Genomic DNA, 20,114 nt, shown 5'->3' on the forward strand with positions numbered 1-20,114 from the left:
CTTTGAAGCACTTGTACGAGTGAAATTGTTATAGCAATCAAACCAAATAGCTCATGTATCGTGGGAACTGAATATTATTTTCAGAAAATGTACCTACTCATAGTGTATTTTGTGTTGTTCTGTCAGATGCGTTGACACTTTTACTTCTTCTTGAAGTAGTTTGTCATGTTTCGGAAATCGATGCGGTAATACTTCCACTTCTACTGCGACCACCTCTGGATAAGATGACTGTCGGTTTACCTATTACCAATGAATTCATGGCATGCCTGATATTGCCGGATCTGATTTAATGGAATATAGCTCTGAGACCCAACAATACGACTACATCTTTTTCGTCGATTTCGATATTATCAATATCCTTTTTCGGTTACCTGTTATGCCTATATATTGACAATCAAGAATCGAGCAATTTTTAAATACGGTCAGAATACTAATCACCCCTTATATTACCCCTTTCTTTTTCTCTTTTAATCCCGGAGCACCATTTCAAATCGCTGTTTATTCGTTACAAAATATATCCAAATAATTTTGTGTGTGAATTGCTGGGAATACGAAAGAATATGAGTAGGTTAAATTTAATTTTGTGCTGAACCTACATCGATGGTTTGGTGTGAAAATAAACGACTGATCGTGATAAAATGCTCCGTGACAAGATTGACCAAACAGAATTCAGCTTACGAAATCTTCGAATTGGTTGATCAAGTCAGAGCTCGGTCAAGACACAAGAACAAATGCATCGCATCTTAGCAGTTGAGCCCGCAGGGAATGTTTGATCGGGCGCTGAGTTCCTTTGTGCTACATTTCTTTTAGATTGGATTAGGCAGTAGGCAGCGTTGACACTTCTAATTTTATTTTCACTAACACGCACTAAAAGTGTGTTTTGTATTGCGCATTGGCCAATACATTATGTTCACCCGCCTTCAGATCTACAGTGCATCAGGGCACTGATTTGATTCCTGTCGCAATTTTCGATCGGAATACTCCGTAGGAGGAAGTTAACAACCCGACCTTTATTTTGATCAAGCCCGTGCCTAAATTTTATATTATGTTGCGTATCGACCCCTGATTTTCACATATCGTCAGTTTACCAGTAAATCAGGTACCACCTACCTGAGAGGAGACAGAAATAAGAGCACGCAGGGACTATTTTTTGGAAGGGACGATTGGTAAACATTTGGGGCTATGCGCGATCTTCGGTAAAGAGGTGCAGCGTAGTGCGAACGTAAGGCTATTTCCCACGCGCTGGAAATGCTGACTACCGCTGTGTTTATCAACGAGAGCCAGCTGAAGAAATATCCGGTTCATCATATCGCATATAGGGAGGAGATAGTTAAGTTAGCTGATCCCGTAGAATGCTAATCGTGTGATTAAAAATTGCTAATCTGGACGCATTTTTGGCTGAGATAATAAAGTTGGCTTATCCGGAAGAATACTAATCGTGTGAGTACAAACTGCTAATCTGCAAGCATAAAGTTTGAAAAGGTTATACGCGCGACGATAATCCCGAGGTTGCAATCAAGTGGTCCATGCGATGATACCTGTTGCATCAGTACAGTACGTACGGTTTGCAGAAGGGGCGGCCACATGAGATAAACGGACCATTGCTCGGGCTGATTGAATGGTAAAGACCTTTTTCAGTCGTCCGATAGGCGCGAGCCAGATTGGGTAGCGGTTAAAACGAGACTTTTAATACAAAGCATCAAAATTAGTAACAATCATGTCATGGGAAGTCAATGAGTATTTATGTCTTGGTTATTTATACTTATTTATGTCTTGGCTAAGCGCAAAAATTCTTCAGCATTAATGAATGAATTCAGCGAATAGCAGTGCTACTTGCATATATTGCGGGTCACTTTTATGTACTGCTGGGCTTATTCGGCAAGGACAGGATTATTCGGTGCTTGAAAGTATAATTATTTACGATTTCGGCAAAGACGCGTGTGTCATTTTGTGCAAACGTTTTATTGTAGAGTCAAATATACCTGCCGCGAAATATTCCACTTCGTGGTCATGTACGAATATCTACGAAATATGTGGCTGGCCCCTGGCTATATACGTCAATGGTCGGAACTAATATTTTAGTCATCGACATCCCAAATTTCACGGTCAGGCTAATCGAATTGTTGGTTGGCCTGGCGAATTTACAATAAATTACATTGATATTATTTTTTGAAATTCTAACCAATTTCGATAATTACCTTGCGGGCCACTCAAAACCTTATTGTGGGCCAAATTTGGCCCGCGGGCCACGGGCTGGCCGCCCCTGGTATACAAGGATGGAATGCATTACAAAATAAAGATCAGTGGTCGGAAATATATGGCTCGCGAGCCATATATGGTTCTTTCGGGCATAAGATATGGCTCTTTGCGAATTTTTATTTTTGTTCTTAATTTATCAATAGTGTAGCAACTTGGCATTAAATCTTCAGCACGACCAGTATAATTATTCTAGTGCCACTATAAAGATGTATTTGAGAGGTTAATATAGTGACGTATTCAGGATTAGGGGCTCGGGCCCAACTCTCAAATTCCTCAAATTTAAGTCGCTGTCGTTCCGGTGACCAATATCACTCCTAAATTAAATGTACCCGCCACGAAATCTTGGATTGCACGATATACGTTGATGAATCAAAAAAGGGTAAGAGACATGGCGACACCTGTATCACAATGCAGTTTTAAATACACATTGTCTTCCTGATCTACGGCGAGAAAGAAACTGCCGTGGAAGTGACATTCACAATTACAAATTCAAATTATAAAAAAACGCCATAGCTGGCCTATACATGTGCTTGATTTATGACTATAGCTTTAGTCGCTGTAGGCCTGTGGCGCAACGTTATATTTTACCACCGAATACTTTGAGAATTGAGAAGACGACTCGGAATCTGTGCGACAATTAGGCTACAGTTAAATTCTATGACATTTACGATGAATTGCGCTATCACCGGTATAGGGCATGGTCCGGCCGACACTCAACTATGCCTTACCTTTCCTTTCACGCTTTGTTTTCGACAATAAATTGCCACATTTCATGATTTTGGTAGTAAACATGTTCTAAATCTAGTAGACAGGTGAGGCTTTGCCTCAATTGGCTCCCCTGACCCCACATCATTGACTCCTTACGGCATCACACATTACAGTGGGCAGACCTAATAGTGATAATGTTTTGCTCCACCTACTTATGTCATCATGGATACTCGCATTTAAGAATAGCATCAAGACGAACTCTACCATCCCGTATAACTGACGAAAGTCTCGTATTTTGAACGAAGCTTAACCTCAACAACAATCAGACTACAAAGCCATCAGCAATACCATGCAACACCAGAAGACGCATTAACTATAAAAAGCATGTAAAAAGTATTAACATATTTTTACTCTTATTCACGTCTGTTGGAGATCTAAATGTTAATAGTCTTAAGCTTCTGAAATATCACATGGATCTCAGTACCATACAATTAAAAATATATAACTTGCAAAAGATCGATGTAACTCAAGTTTCGTATACTCGTTAATGAAATAAGGCAACCATCTGATTAGTACGAGTTTTTTACAGAGAAAATACGGTGCAATCGCTGAATCTCGTGTAGTGATTTCGAATTTGCGCTACCATGACATCAGGATTTTGCAATTGTTACGTGGTAGTTGATTGACATGTACGGCTCTTTTGGAGTTAAAAGGGAATATGTGGGATCAATATGGATCTTCGGACGAAAAAGGTTCCCGATCCTGATATAAATATATCGCTCTGCAATTGTGCGTGCATAATTGGTTGATTGTTGAGTGAAGCCATATTACCCACGAATAGGGTAGCATTTAAAACAAACGGTGTTTTAAAACAATTTGCTTTTCAAGTAGTAAAATTATGCCATTATTGCGTAAATACTTTCGCAAAAGCTGTTGTATGAGCCTACGGACAATTACCACCCTATTTAGCCGAGGTATATCGATATGGCGTGGTTGAAACCCTCAAAATAATTGGTTCAACAGTTATAGTGCAGATATTTCGTCAAAGGAGATATATGTGGCCTACCCTATATTTTCAATTGTCAATATCAATCCATTATGACGTCACAATTGAATACTCGTGACGTCATGGCTTTCAAAAATGAAATTAAAAAACATGTTTTAAATAAGTGCCTTGTTTTAAACATGTTTGTTTTAAATTGATTTTTGTTTTAAATGCAACCCTACCTACGACTGTTACGAGAAAATCGCCACGGTCATTATCGGAAATATTTGCGAGTACGAATGTTAGGCAGTGTACACTATACAGTTTGTTTATAGATAAATATATACTTATCTGTAGTTTTGATCTGGTTTGCTAAATCATGAGATTAATTTCCAAGTTCATGCGCTGCGATCAACCTGTGTTCTTAATCCTGGGTTGTTGAATCCTAAGGCACGCGATGATCGACTTTATCGATCATCGAACTTTATCATATCCGCCCATAGTGGTTCAAGACGGAGCCAATCGAAAATGCCACTGATGTGGCAAAGTCACTGGTTTACAGAACTCTATTTATTTAAAGCGTTATCTGGTACGTTTAACTTCATAGAATTCCCGTAGCTGCTGTACTACACCAGTAGCTCATAGATTTATATCCGTTTTGCCAAATGGCGGACTAGGCGTCAGCTCCTTGAACTAGAAAGGAGCTGTTTGGTACAATGAAGTGTGAAGGCCTGCCCCTTCGTACCATTGATCTGAAACACTGTGGTGGGGTGTACCAAAACGAAACGTACTGATTTGATTCCTTTGCTTCAAAGTTTGGATCGCGTGTTCCCAGGTGACTAGACCAATGCAGCTCTCGTTTAGTTATGCGTTATTTTCGGTTTTGTAACGATATCATATGCCCTCAGGGGCATTCGGGTGACGCAGTTAACAATATAGCGTCGGCTGGTCACTTTTAGCAACCAACATCTCATGTTTCAAACAGGGATGATTTTATGTATAGATTTTTACCATGCCTTCTGATCATTGACATTTTACGGACCGTAAAAATGGGTACATGTTGATGTTGCTCTAGTCACTCACAACCTGTAGGGGGACTATGGTGACGTAACAAGTAGCATGTTCACGATGGAAGATCTGAAATAGGGTTGAATTAGAAAATCTGATTGCAATTGATTGTTTGCCGAGAGAGAGAGAGAGAGAGAGTGAATCTTCGACTTTGTTTGAGACGTGTTTAATTGTTAGGTTATATAAATATTATAACACGAATAAAATAGATGAAATGAATACGTCTCAAAATTACAACATAAAATAAGCTTATTGGAGTAGTAGTGTTGAAAGGATGTGACTCAGTACAATGCAACTCTGCCTTAGCCCCTCACGTCCTCATGAGCTGGTAAAGCAATACTGTTCATGGTTCAAGCCAGTGATGAGCGGATAGTGCTTTCTCGAGAATCCGAATCCCTCCAACAGTTTTAGTCTCTTAGCAAATCTCCATTCCACTTCGAAAATCTCAAACCCAGACTACGAGATAATCCGCAGAATATCGTCAAGCATATCCGAAACATCGATATCGGTAGAGGTAGGCTCCAAAAAACATGTTGTATCAGCCTACGGACAATTATTACGCGATATAGCCGACGTATACGATATCAGATGGTTGGAACCCGCAAAATAGTCGGTTCAGCAGCTCAAATGAGTTCGTCAAATGAGCTATATTTACCATATATCTTCAATCGTCAATGTCAATCCACTATGTCGTCACAATTGATATTCGAGATCTCATGGCTTGAAAAACAATAAAAACATTTTTTTAAAAGGAGCCTTGTTTTAAACATGTTTGTTTTAAATTGATTTTTATTTTAAATGCAACAGGGCACAAGACTCACAATAGTTCTGCGCCGCCGTTTTTCTTATTCCGAATAAATAAATAGTTAGGCTTCGAACATCTATAAATAACAACTTTCCCACAGAAACCGCGTGGCGGATCGTATTCATCACGTTTTGACTTTTTATTTCCGAAGTAGATTGGACTAGAAACCGATAAAATAAGTACTATTAATATCTCACTTCAATTGCCGCAGTCGTTGTGGTCGTTGTAGTTGTGGCTGCTGCGGTTACGGTTGTGGTCGCTATCGCTGCAGGTGCAGTCGGAGGAACAATGGTCGTGGTCGATCTGATTGACCCTGAAACAAAATATCAAAAAATGTAAATTAGTCGGACTCTTTCCACTGCGAGCGTCTAATGCAGGGGTTCTCAATTTTGTCAATGTCTGTATAAATTGTGACTAAACATGTGTTTCACAACCATTCTGACGATACGATTACTGAAGATTAAACTTAATTCGTATTCTAGAAAGCTTGACAAACTCAAACTCCAGCAGTCGCGATCAACGGAGTATAGGCTGACTTCAACTTCATTTGAGCAAATTTTTGATATTCTTTGAAGATTTAGAGAAATTCCTACGTGCAAGTCATTCATTACTTTATAGCTTTGGCAGTAGCATAAATCTCTGTGCGCTAGGTAGCTGTTGTTGATAGCTGGCGAACTGCACTGCCTAAGACAGACTTCGATGCAATATAGGTTGCCCGGTTTCGCCCTCAATTTGGCTATAAATCAACACAATTTAATTGGCAGGACAGAACGACGCCGTGCTCTCTGTAGTCACTACCAGCATCAGGATTAGTCTCAGTGCAACCTACCTTGAAATTAATTGATGTCCTTTCCAATGTTTTTTTTGTTATTTTCAAACAAGTTTGGGGAAGTTTGTCAGCAATGTAAAAGACTAAACAACTGTAATGCCGATTCAAAATTGGCGTAATATATACCTTATGTATACTATTACATCAGGGGTGGGCAGACCGTACGGCCGCATGCGGTCGTAGAAGGGAATTTGTGCGGCCGTCGACGCCTAATTTAATTAGTATGTGTTGGCAGCCGTAGACATGAAAATTGCAATTACGAATTTACTCCCGAATTTTCGAGAGATTTTATTTAATCTTGAAATTTTCTTCGCGCTCCGCGCAATTCAACAAGACTTCATTTTTCGATTTTAATGCAGTAACGCCCTTCTTAATTGGAGCAGGAATGGGAATCCTCCAGAAATAACAATTCATTCGCTGCTCTGAAAAATTTTCGCGCCCTGCGCGACAATATGCACGCCAAGCAACTATTCATAACATTGCCACTCGCGATTTCGGTGCGTACAATAGGCCGTTGTGAAAAGTAGAATAGTCCGGAGTTCACCGGGAATGGATATGGACAGTATACCATAGGCATTTTGCGTCCAGATCGTTCATTGCGGCTATGCCCTGGAATGCGGCCTTAGGCTACATAAGTAATCGAAATGCGGCAATGATTAGCAGGAAGGTTGCCCACCTCTGTATTAGATGATGTGCTCTGTTTGACATGACGATAAATGTAAGGGGGGAGGGTCAGGGGGGCGCGATTTTTTTGACCATCGCCAAGGGGGGCGCGTGTCAAAAAAGGTTGAGAACCGCTGGTCTAATGAATACATTTGACGTGCCTTAATTATTTCCGTCTTTATTCTACCACTCAGTTATTAAGAATTAGATAACGGCTCTTTCTAAGCCGCTGTATCGTCGGCGGGGTACAGGAGGAGGTGGAAGCTGAGGTTGGGGTGGATCGACAGGCCTGTAGACGAGGCTTGGGTTGTAGGGCACCAATCCGCGGGTTTGATGAGTCTGGTACACTGCCTGAAATTGGAAATAAATTTGAAGAGTATGCAGTCGAGAGCTGCATAGAAAAGATCTGAAACACCGGGGCAGAGAGGACAACAATAATCGCGAATTTGTGGGGAAATAGTACAAGTACTCACGTGCTTAGCAACTGGTTTCATTCTGTCTGCTTCTGTTAAAATCAGAATCAGCGGCGGGTGTATCATGGAACAGAATGCAGAAAACTCACCATCAGAAGCGTAGACTACGAAGGCGAACATAGCGAGGCAAATATTTGCTATCTTCATTTATAATCTACAAGCTGAAGGAATACAAACTGCAAGATTAATGCAACGATGATGATGTGGCAGCCTCGAGTTATTTTCAAGTCCATTCGTGCACGGCAACGCTCATGGGTCGCTTGCACAGTACAGGAATAATCGCGTATAAATAATATATGGCGTGTGCGCGGCAATTTTGCGAATAGACAACCGGCTAAAAGTTCTGCTAAAATATTGCGTCACTAGTTATACTTTTATCTTGAGTCTCGCGCTTGACAACGACCGAGCGTGTTGTCATATCTGTCCTGCGTGACTCAGTTTTTCCACTTTGAAGTGATAAATAATTTCTCTTTCGTAGTTGATGGACCGAAGTCACTCATGCATACCTACTCTGTTTTAAATTTTGAACATTATGACGACATACTAACGTTAAGACACCCCATTGCTGTAATATTTGCTCATTTCAGAATTTCAACCAAATATTCGATGCCAAGACAGGTTACTTTGTCAGAGGAACTAGATATTTTAATATTTTTATTTCTCGTACATTTTTCTGACGAAATGCCTGAAATTGTAGCAGTGAAACACAATGTTTCGAAATAATAATGACCAACACATCACAAAACCATTCTAACACTTCACATCGGAATCTCTGTTTCTAACTTAGCCCTTGTTTTCCCTATCTTATGTCTTCAACCTGCTACTTGAGATATTCTAATCGACTCCATCTTAACGCTGCGACTCACACATCATCTCTTAAGCCACTTAAACGTGACCTAAAACGTGACAGGAAATAAAGAGAGCGACAACGGCACCTATATTATCCCTTTCATGTTTAAACGAGCTATTGTGGCTGAATGCCGAGTGGTATATGCCATAATGTCATGACGACGCCTGTGCATCCCAGATAAAAATGAAAGATAAACCATTGCAAGTATACTGCTGCAAAACAGCCCAAAACAGATATACACAAGTGCTGTGGTGTTCTGTGTTTTTTCAATCTACCGCATATACGCAAGTTAATCACAAAATGTTAATCCAACATCTTCGACATCTTCATCTATCTTCTGATCAAAAAACTAAAAGGTCGCTCCAATGTCGGATATATTCTAATAACGAATGAACGATGATTTCGAATGGCGCTTAGAATAAAAAAAATAGGGATATTCATTCCAGTGGCGAGATAGCGTATAGTGGTGTGATCCACAACTGCAACACTGGTAGAAGAGACGGTCGAACACTTCCCGCTAGTGTGCCCAGTTTATGTTTCGCATAGAGGATATTTGGAGGGTGCGACGAGACGGAACCATGTCGACTTGACAGTACGGGCCGTATTCCTGAGTCCATGTACAATTCAGCCTGTTATTGAATTCGTATTAGACACCCGATCAATCTAATTTTTGGATATATTATTTTCGAAGTGGTCTGGTGCACAAGACCAAGTCAAGCACAATTAACCCCACATACAACAACAGCTCCAACACCAATGGGTTGCGGGTTCGAGTCCGGCCGAGATCGACTTCAGAATTCCTGCTTAAGTGTTTGAGGTTTATCTAGGCTCACTCGTGACGCGAGTAAGCGGTGTCTTGTAAAAGGACTATGAGTAGGCCGTGCTACAAGTCGGTCAATACGGGATGAAAAAGAACGGCCTAGTGTAAAACGACCAATCTAGTCGAAACACCATGAATATCAAACAAACAAAGTAATATTCATTCCGGTAGGCCGTAGGTAGTAATATTTATCATCTCTCGGCTCGGAAAAATGCGAGTATCTGAGTACCTCGATCCCAAATCGAGTATATCTCTTTTAGTCGATTCGTCTATTCGAGTATATAGTAGCACTGACATGTCTAAAATTGAATTGTGCTTGCTCTTTGCTACCCCAAAGAATATAATGCAAGTTCTACGTCACGATAAATATAATTTGGTATTACGCTGTGGATCATCACGGCGTCACATATATGTCATTCTCACTAACGCGCGTACACGCGTACCAAATGTTTCATATGATGCTATGAAACCATCAACCGATGCTTCGAAGACTGCCACAGTGGGAAAGAGTATTGAAACTATAATTTTAGTCAATAAATTACCTATTAATGGCTTAACTACCAATGTTACTACTCGAGCTATTATAATTGATAATTCAGATTTGATCGCTCGAATCATTGTATCCTGTCCCAATCATCATAGGTAAACAGAATCTACTGCAGCCGTGCGATCGCAATGGGGCATTTCCACTTCATTCTGAACACTAGGGACGATAAAGAAAACTCGACCCAAAACTGCTTTGTTGCTACATGCTTTACTATGGGACTGGACTAAACATTGACCTAATTTGATCTCTTGACGTACAACGAGTATGGTGATAGTATCCATATCAATATAGTTTATCCATATGGATATCAAATAACTGTTAGCGGACTGAAATGATGCTGTTTCTTAGCGTCTGTCCTCGTGATGGAAGTGCTGAAATTATGATTATATCCTTATCACCAACTGCAATGGTTCTATCATTATAATTTTCCCGATTAAGCGGCCAAAGTTACACCAGATTAGACTGGATCCAACACAAACCCTTTCAAGATATATATGACCTCGGCCAAATGGCTGTCTGGTTGAAAGACCTCATGTCATTTCAATACTTTCCTATCCTTTAATCTCATCACTATCTGTTGGTGTTTTTAAAAGATTAAATACTAATAATACCAACTAGATCTCATCCTCCCTAATGATTGAAGGATGTACCAGTGTTGTTGCAGTTATAATACTACTAAATATCAACTAGATCTCATCCTCTCTGATCATTGACAATTAAACGGTGTACCAGTTGTATTGTTGCAGTTATCTTGTTGAATAAAATGGAACGGTTATAGTCTATCAAGCAGAGTCCTGAATATTTTTTTGACCGACCCCGGAAATAATTTGTATGGTAAGCACGTAAACGTTGGATCGTAAAATTCTAATCAAGTATTATTCATGCTCATAATTACTCGGTTACATAATAATTCTCAACTTGAAGGAATGTCAACCCGCTATTCGAGAAACCCATGTATGGGACTGCCCTACGACACAATGCAAAATACTTTGGTGGAAAACCAATTGATACAAATAGCATCACCATTCGCCATATCCAAGACTATTCAAGGAGAATGCTAATGTGAAACTTGCAGATTGTAAAACACAAAAATGAGCTCCCGAGCATTTATCATTCTTGATCATCGAGTTTGTCTTTGAAAATATTGAAGGTTTAGCATGATCGAGTTTGTCCTTGAAAATATTGAAGGTTAAGCTAAGTTCGTAATTGCGCTACTAATATAATATGTATCAGATACATATAATAAGAGTCCGGGTAGCGAGCAAATTGACAGTAGTCAATAATCGTTCACTCCAGCCTGGCTCATAATCACCCCCGGCTTCACTGATATACTCTTCTGGGTTCAATATCCAAAAGCTGTAATTCAAGCCATAGAGAACACATCAGAATATCAAAGAAGAAGTTGAAGTGGCTGTACTTGAAAAAAGTACCGTTACAATATTTGATGGATTTATCATTGGAATGGTGGTTGCTTTTCACTAAGTATGCTTCTTAGTTCTTTTGATAACGGGTGAATCAGTATAGATTCAGCTAGCCCTTTTTCAAATTCTTTAATAGTCATAACAAGATGCCGTGCCTAATGACTCTACGGTCCAGTGGCGGCTCGTGACAATATCGTGTGGTGGGGCAAGGGGTGTACGCGATTTTAATTGTCTAAATGACGTCACAATAGTGTATTGCGACGTGAAAATGTGACTTCGTGATGGTCACACACAATTTGTATGGGGTATAGACATTAGGCATGGCATGGCATGGCCATGGGCATGGGCATGGTTAACAAAGATTACGCATTTCAAATTATTCGAGAGAAAATATGAAGTACAGTAGTTCAAACCTGCACATTTTAACGTTTGTATCAGTAGGCCTATTGCGCGCGGCGTGATTTCATAGTTGAAAAATGTTCAACGACGAGTTCATTGAAATCTGGAATACCCGCAGAATGAGAGCGTAAGAATCGTGAGCACATCTAACGCATCGAGCCTTATCACTGCAGCAAAGTTGATAAAAAGGGATTTTTCATAGGAATTTTACAAGTTCACTAGTGGATACTACTACGGAAAAGGTGTATTGGAATATAAACCAGTCAAATCGAGTTGAGCAATGTCGACCATCGGGTAATATCGAGACACCGTTTGCAGTAGCCCGCATGGTTCAGATCACGTTACCCAATTTCGGTCGCACTAGAGACACTGTCCCCTGGCACCAGCAGTGTAAAAGTGTATTTGTATAACAAGGCGTCCTTATCCTCGCTTATACGTCTGCCTTTCATTTTTTATCGAAGTACGTTGGGAAAAGGGTAAGAGTGCGCTTTCCTTCCGTGTACGGTTAGATCAATGGATAATTTCCAGGCTGATAAGGGCCGAGTCTTGTGTAAAAACACCGAATTTAGCGTAAAATATATTAAGGTATAGACTGATCAAGCGATCAGCTGTTAGCCGTCATCGAAAACGAACTATAGCTAACGCGCTTGACATAGGAATGTCAGCAAATGGCTTGAAGGCCACAATTTCACGGTAAAATTGACATTGGAGAATATCAGTGGCGGCTCGTCCTATAGGGCAACTGGGGCATTGCCCCACCTAAAATTCTGTTCAATAACAATTTAACCATTTATAGACGCACAGCGCACAATATATACCGAGATCACAGCGAAACCCGCGTTCTTCTTGTGCTTTCGCTTGCAAATGCCCATACATAGCGAAGTCTCTGCGAAAATCGAATTCTCTTCTGTGTTTTCGCTTTGTGAATGCCTAGCCGGGGCTTGCCCCGGTAGCGCTCATAACAAGCTTTCACTATCTATTCTCTCAAAGCCGCGCACAATTAAGAAACGGTGATATACTCTCTCCTATTCGTAAAATGGCCGAGCAACCGGGGCATATATGCCTGTCGCCCCTAAGGTGTGATGTAACAATCGTATCTATGTCTGAACTCGGATACCGTGATATGCGTTGAGTCGACCTTTGCTGGTATAGGTCGATTTTGATGGTGTTTCACACCATGATAATTCTTGAAACTTGGTATGTAATGTCGTGATGGTGGTATTTAACACTGTCCTAAGTTTCAGGGTTTCTACTCAAAGTTTAGGGTAGTAATTCCGTTTTCAAAGTCGAGTGTGTGCTGATCCGTCATGTATCGCAAACATATTTCACGCAAAGCCGGTATTGGTCTCCATTAATTTTAACGATGCTCCTTAGCTAGATCCGTCATGAGCTTTTACATGGTATGTCTTGGTTTTAGTATCGAACGCTGTGCCAAGTCTCAAGGTTGGCACTCAATGATTAGGGCAGCAATTTCGTTATCAAGTTCGAGTATGGTAGAGATGTGCGCTGATCTGACACTTAGCCTACCTAACGCATTGCGGATTTCACGCAAAAGCCGGTGTATCTGTGTTCCATACTGAGATAGGTGATGAGATGATGATATCATGAAACAGTTTACTAACATCCTCGGTTTGCATTCAAATATTTAGTTTTATTTTATATTCTCCAATGTCAATTTCACCGTGGAATGGTGGCCTTCGGGCCATTTGCTCACAATTACAACCCCTGTCAAGCGCGATAGCTGTTTCGTTTTCGATGGCGGCTAACAGCTTATCGCTTGATCAGCCTATTCCTCAGTAAATTTTACGCAAAATTCGGCGTTGATCAATTCGTATTAATTTTGACAGTGTACCATACCGAAAACGGTCATGAGGCTACTTCTCGATGATTTCATGTAACAGTGTACCAAGTTTTCGGCTTTCATCCACGTATTTATTCGGTAATATATTTTCCGATGGCGATTTTGCAGCAGACATATAGACAGTAGACACTATAGACCGTAAGCCGTATGTGTCGTGTGACAATCTCCAGCCTCAAGGTCAAAATCTCCCAAGCTGTACCGGGACCGAATTTCCGAGGATGCTATCCGTAGTTCTTCAGAATGATGTTTTGGATTCAATATGACATTTCCTTGTCCAATCTATGAGATAACAATTGCGTATGTGTCCGAACTCGTTGACCTTTCCAGTATGGCATACGCAATCTCTCGATTTAAAGTCATTTCCATTTCTGCAGATAAGTAGTCAGGTCAAGTGCGAACATGAATCGTGTTGAATCTTTGCTCCGTACGCCGTTTAGCCAGCTGCCTTTAGAGCAAAAATTAGAGGTAAAGCGACTAGGTCCGTATCAGCCTAGAAATTGCCCATTGGTCCAATCGTACGCCGGAGGAAAACGCACTCGTGCCTTTTCTTCAGCGCATTTCGATAAAAATGAATGGCTTACTTATATCGAGGATAAAAACGCCTTGTTTTGCTTTTACTGTCTTTTATTCGACAGTGCCGGTACCGGAAGCAGTGGCTCTTGTTGGAACAAAATTGGTTATCGCGATCTGAAGCATTTGTCATTTGTCATGCGAATGCTCTTTGTAGGTAGTTGGTCTGTGTATTTTTTGGTATAGTCTTACTCGGCGCTTACGTAATCTCTACCACGAAATCATAACGCATGCTACTAAGGATACCCTGATGATTGATTCGTGGCATGGAAACGATTCTTAGTTCGCGTACATTTTGTAAAATATTCATTTGAATAAAAAACAATGAATAAAACATTTGTTACCGCACTTCAAGTCACGCCACCGGCAAACCTCTCGCGGCACCTACGTTAAAAATCATTGTTTACGGGAAATTCATGTGACCATCATGAACGTTGAAAAACGCTACTGTGACGTCATATTGATAACAAGTCGCTTGCGGCCCTTGCCCCACCACCCGATATTGTCACGAGCCGCCACTGGAGAATATAAAATAAAGTAAAGATTTGAATGCAAACCGCGAATCTTAGTAACCTCATTTATGAGATCATCATCTCTTCACCTATCTCAGTATGAAACACAGTTAAAATTAGCACAGACCAACACAGGCTTTTGCGTGAAATCCGCAATGCGGTAGTTAGCATTAGGCCATGTGTCAGATCAGCACCCATCTCTACTATACTTGACCTCGATAACGAAATTAGTGTCCAAATCATTGAGTGTCAACCTCGAGACTTGACACAACGTTTGATACTGAAATCAAGACATACCGTCCAAAAGCTCAAGACCGATCTAGGTATGGAGCATCGTTAAAATCGATAGAGACCAATACCGGTTTTGCGTAAAATCTGTTAGTGATAAATGGCGAGTCAGCTCTCACTCGACTCAGGAGACGAAATTACCACTCACATAGTTCCGTGATAAACTTAAAACTTGGTACGGCGTTCGATACTAACACTATGACTAACTATGCCAAATGTCATGACAGATCTGGGCATGAAACATCGTCAAAATCAATGGAGACCAATACCCGCTTTTAAGTAAAATCTGTTTGCGATACATGACGGATTAGCACACTGTCAACGTTGGAAACGAAATTACTGCCCTACACTTTAATTAGCAACCCTGAAACTTGGAGCGGTGTTAAATACCACCTTCACGACATAACATACCAAGTTTCAAGAATTATCAATGTGTGAAACATCGCAAAAATCGTCCAATACCAGCTAAGGTCGACTCAACGCGTGTGCCGGTAACCTAGTTGAGATATAGATGCGATTGTTACATCACACCTTAGGGGCAACCAGGAATGTTGCCCTACTTGCTCGGTAATTTTATGAATAGGAGAGAGTAAATCACCGTTTCTTTATTGTGCGCGGATTTTAGAGAATAGACAGTGAAAGCTTGTTATGAGCGCTACCGGGGCAAGCCCCGGCTAGGCATTCACAAAGCGAAAACACAGAAGATAATTCGATTTTCGCATAGACTGCGCTAGGTATGGGCATTTACAAGCGAAAGCACAAGAAGAATGCGGGTTTCGCTGTGATATCGGTATATATTGGTTGCTGTGCGTCTATAAATGGTAAATGATTGTTATTGAACAGCATTTTAGGTGGGGCAATGCCCCAGTTGCCCTATAGGACGAGTCGCCACTGCTACGGTCTATTCATTTGAAACAGCTTTCGCTTTTGCCTTTTGACATAAACGTCTCTTCTGCAACCTCTTTCATTGATAACAGATGGGAGTAAGAGTTTCATCAGCTCCATTGTAATTCAAACGCATGATTTTTATATGTTGTAGGACCTCAACTGCACATTACATGATTTTCCATAACGCACAACACTCATGGGGCCATGGGGGAACTGATTTACTACAGGGGAAGTATCCTACTTGGAAGTATACTACTATGATTTTGGTGAAATGATATTTTGCAAACAACTTTTCCAGGACCAGGCATCCATACTTATCCTCCCTATAACTTTCTGTTTCTAATTGATGCATCTTTTGAGTTCAAATGACCGACATCACTACACAATGAGGAGTAGCCTATAACAACAGCCATATCATACGACTCTCGAAATTTAACAGCAATGTAAGCTGCCACGATGTCAATGTCCATCACGAGGACAAGGTGTCAAGAAATGGCATCCTTTTCGTCACTAACAGCTATTTGATATCCATATGGACGATTTATACTGATATGGATACTTTCATCATCCCCTTTGTGCGTCAAGAGACGAAATTAGGTCCATGTTCAGTCCAGTCTCATAGTAAAGCATATAGCAACAAAACTGATTTGGGTCGAGTTATCTCTATCGCCTCTAGTGTTCAGAATGAACTGTAAATGCCCCATAGGAATCGGTGTAAGTGACACATTTTATACCAATGGAAGGGTGTGAAATCTCAATTTAGTGCCTAAACGTGTTAGTCACCTGGGCAGCACCCTACTCTAGAATGAAAATGGCCATGGTGTAATATAATGACTGTCGTTTTAATTGGAATTTTACAAAACTTTACTCGGATCAGCAACACCCACCCTCGCGTGAGTGAGTTCCGTGGTAAACTTCCACTTTAGAAACATATAATTAAGCCAATGTTGTGGCAGTGGTCGGGTTCAGCTGTAGGCTTGAGACGTAAGACGCAATGAAGGGGCTGGATTAGGGACCAATTCCTGTGCTGAGCTGAGTAGCGATATGCCAACTTCACTCTCCAAGAAGCTGCGAAGCAGCGCTAAACAGACAGAGGAATGGCTTTACCGTGCTAGACAGTGGCTGATGACGTAGCCTACTATAAGATTTTTGGTGCCGCGGTGGTTTTGTCGCGAATATATGAAGTCAGGAACTTGTGCATATTGTGTATCTGAAGTTTCTTTTGCTGACTGAGCGTAAACATTTTTACCGTCAATGCAATTATGCCAATGTAAATCTGCTCAGAAAACGTCGAAGGATAAAACATTTGTAAGAATCATACACAGGGACGAAACAGCACTAAGCGCTAGTCATTGGCATCTCATAGTCTTATACAATCGCCGCTGGAGTACCTTCTCTTCTTACGGCAATTTCATTACTGCCCTTATGTTGGCAATTTGCAAGGACGGTTACACACTTTCTGTAGCGAACAAAGTCTGTTGAATCACGAACGCGCTCGAATTGCTAATGGCAATCGCAAGGCGTAGGCCAGGGGTGGCCAACCTTTTCGGTCAAGGGGCCACATGCACAATTGAAGAGCTATTGCGCGGGCCACTAGCCGCGCGAAGCGCGAACGTTTTTAAAGTTTATCAGTCAATAATATTGTTACTTGAGTATATTGCGGGTCTGCTGTATATCACTACGCTCAGTTTGAAGGGACAGGACTATTCGGCACCTGGACATGTCGATATCGAAAGCTTCGGCCAACGATCGTCAATCATTTTGTGCCTAGGTTTCATCGTCGACGATCTTTCTGCGAGCGCAAACGCAATGACGTATGTTGGACGACACTTTCTCTCGTAATTGCGAATATAGTTAGACTCAATCTGGTACATTTTGAGGAGGGGTTAACATTAATAAAAGCAAGAAATCGAGTGACCAGATATTGCGCGAAGCGTGAGGAAAATTCTTACTTTAGATAAATCTAACGCAAAATATATTAGTTTATTGTAATGTGCGAAGATCTACCGAAATGTGAATGGCCCTTGGATCTGCCAATGCGTCGGAACTGATATTTTAGTCTTTAACATCCCAAGCGTTGCGACCAGACAAATCAAATTTTCGGTTGGCCTTGCACGTTCACAATCTGGGCAACCCATTTTTGATAATATAACTAATTTCGAAAATTACCTCGTGAGCCACATGATGGCCGTCCCTGGCGTAGTCTATCTATTTATCTCTATCGGATTGGTACGCACCCAAATTGCGAGTGTTCTGTTATGAAGAATTAGTGCGGAGGTGTTTTCTAGTCGCGCGAAGCGAGAAAAGTAGGACCTGCTCTATTTCAAGTTCATGAATGAAATTTGTCAATCACATTGGTAGTTTATTTATAAAATTTTTATCGTCTCTTAGTCCACGTGATCGCATTCAGCAGGAACGTTGATGTAGAATGTAGAGAATCTTCGAGAATGTAAAGAACGTCATTAAACAGTTATACACCTTAGGCCATGTTCCTACCACACGGTTAAGACTGTTCCTGAAGGTTCTCGCTGGCTGGCTAAGGGCGGGTCCAGTGGCATTCATTACTCTGTTAAAGCAGGCTGTTATTGCGTGAGCTCAGGTGAAGATTGTCGCTACTCCCATAGGGTGTCGTCTGATTTCAAAGACTACTCCAAGTCGTTTCGACACCTTGCTATCTTTTCATTGCATCGCAATCCTGTGGTGTGTTGATTTGATAAGTTTGTTAATACTAAACTGAACTTATAAAATATTGGAATGACTTACACGTACCAGACCAAACTTTAGACGATAAATGCTTAGGCGAGATGAATGCGATTCGAAACCAGACCAAATTAAAGAAAAAAATCATTTCTCTTCCGGAAGCATGCTTTCAATGGGCGCTCTATAGTTCTCCTCTGTGGGTCGCATTTGCATTGCGGGGCTCAGATTACAATGACAAATCTATTCTGCTCCGAACTTTTCAGCGCTTGGATACATCAATATCGAAGTTTTCAACGAACATGGCGCGGTTATTTTGGGAAACAGTTATATCGTCGACTAGTATGTTTTGGCAGCCCACTTCACGGAGTCGAATAACTCCACGTTGATATACGAAATAGTGTTAGGCCCATTTCGAGATTGATCCTTTCCGATTGACGAGCTTGGGCTGTGGCTGTTGCGGCTCTGAGCAATTGAGAATATAACACCATGAAAGACTAGTGTTATGAACTAAATAGTTGACAATAGTGCCAGTCGAGAGGTAGTCAACTACGAATTACTTGGTCAATTTCATGTACAGAAATGTTTCTGGCCAGAGCATCGCCGATTGAATATTTAGTTGCTTGAGAGCGGGATCCTTAATTGTCATGTTTTCCGTGCTATATATCGCACAGGTACTGCTAACTCTTAATTTGTTGCTGTTGTTTGAGTTTATTTTAGGTACTCGACTTCTAGTGGTATTTTGCGTCAGGCCGATATTTAGGTTAGTCGTCGTTTTATATTATTATATATTACGACCTTTGAGTAGCACATAATCTATTAGAGATGGAGGGACTTTTGTTAGTCTTTAGTTGGAAAGGAACGTCATAATATATTTATTTTCTCTCGCGGGTACTTCGCAATTGAATCTATTTAGATGGACATTAATTACTTTGTTGCGGATATAGGCTGAAGGCCAAGGCCGTAAATTCGATTTTTGGTTCTTGTAGCTGCGCATTTTGAATATCATGTAAGTTGTAAAAGTCTGATCCTATCGGAATCCACCCGTTCGTGTTTGGTTATTGAGTTGATGATTTTATTTCTTTTGATTCGTACTCAAAACTCACTTGCCTCTGCAATTATTCGAAAATATCAAATAGAAAAGTCACAACTATTCGAAAATATCCGAAATGACATCTGAAATGGAATCGGTATTGGTGTAAATCTGGTACAAGTGCTATCCTAGTCTGAGTTATGCTGTAGTCACTGGCGGACAGTGCTCGGAGATGGAGGTCCGTTGATCTTAACCCCTGTGCCGAAATATGTCATCTCAGTTCGATTCCAATTTTCTACTAGTTGCTGACGATTACCGCTGACAAGTATCAATCGAAAATAGTTGGATTTATTTAAATATCAATGCATTATTCAATTTGGTCATATTGGGACCCACGCGTTTGAACTATTCCCAGAATTGATCATGCCAGTCATCTCT

At 40.8% G+C, this 20,114-nt stretch overlaps 1 protein-coding gene across 1 annotated transcript in view; it reads left to right on the forward strand.

Moving 5' to 3' along the window:
- The window catches only part of LOC145441749 (uncharacterized), a 113,397-nt gene that overhangs the window by 48,690 nt on the left and 44,593 nt on the right, over window positions 1–20,114 (forward strand). The window lies entirely within an intron of this gene.

Source organism: Botryllus schlosseri, chromosome 1 (assembly GCF_051294905.1).
Source record: "Botryllus schlosseri isolate E-star chromosome 1, Bs_hap1, whole genome shotgun sequence".
Lineage (NCBI taxonomy): Eukaryota > Metazoa > Chordata > Ascidiacea > Stolidobranchia > Styelidae > Botryllus > Botryllus schlosseri.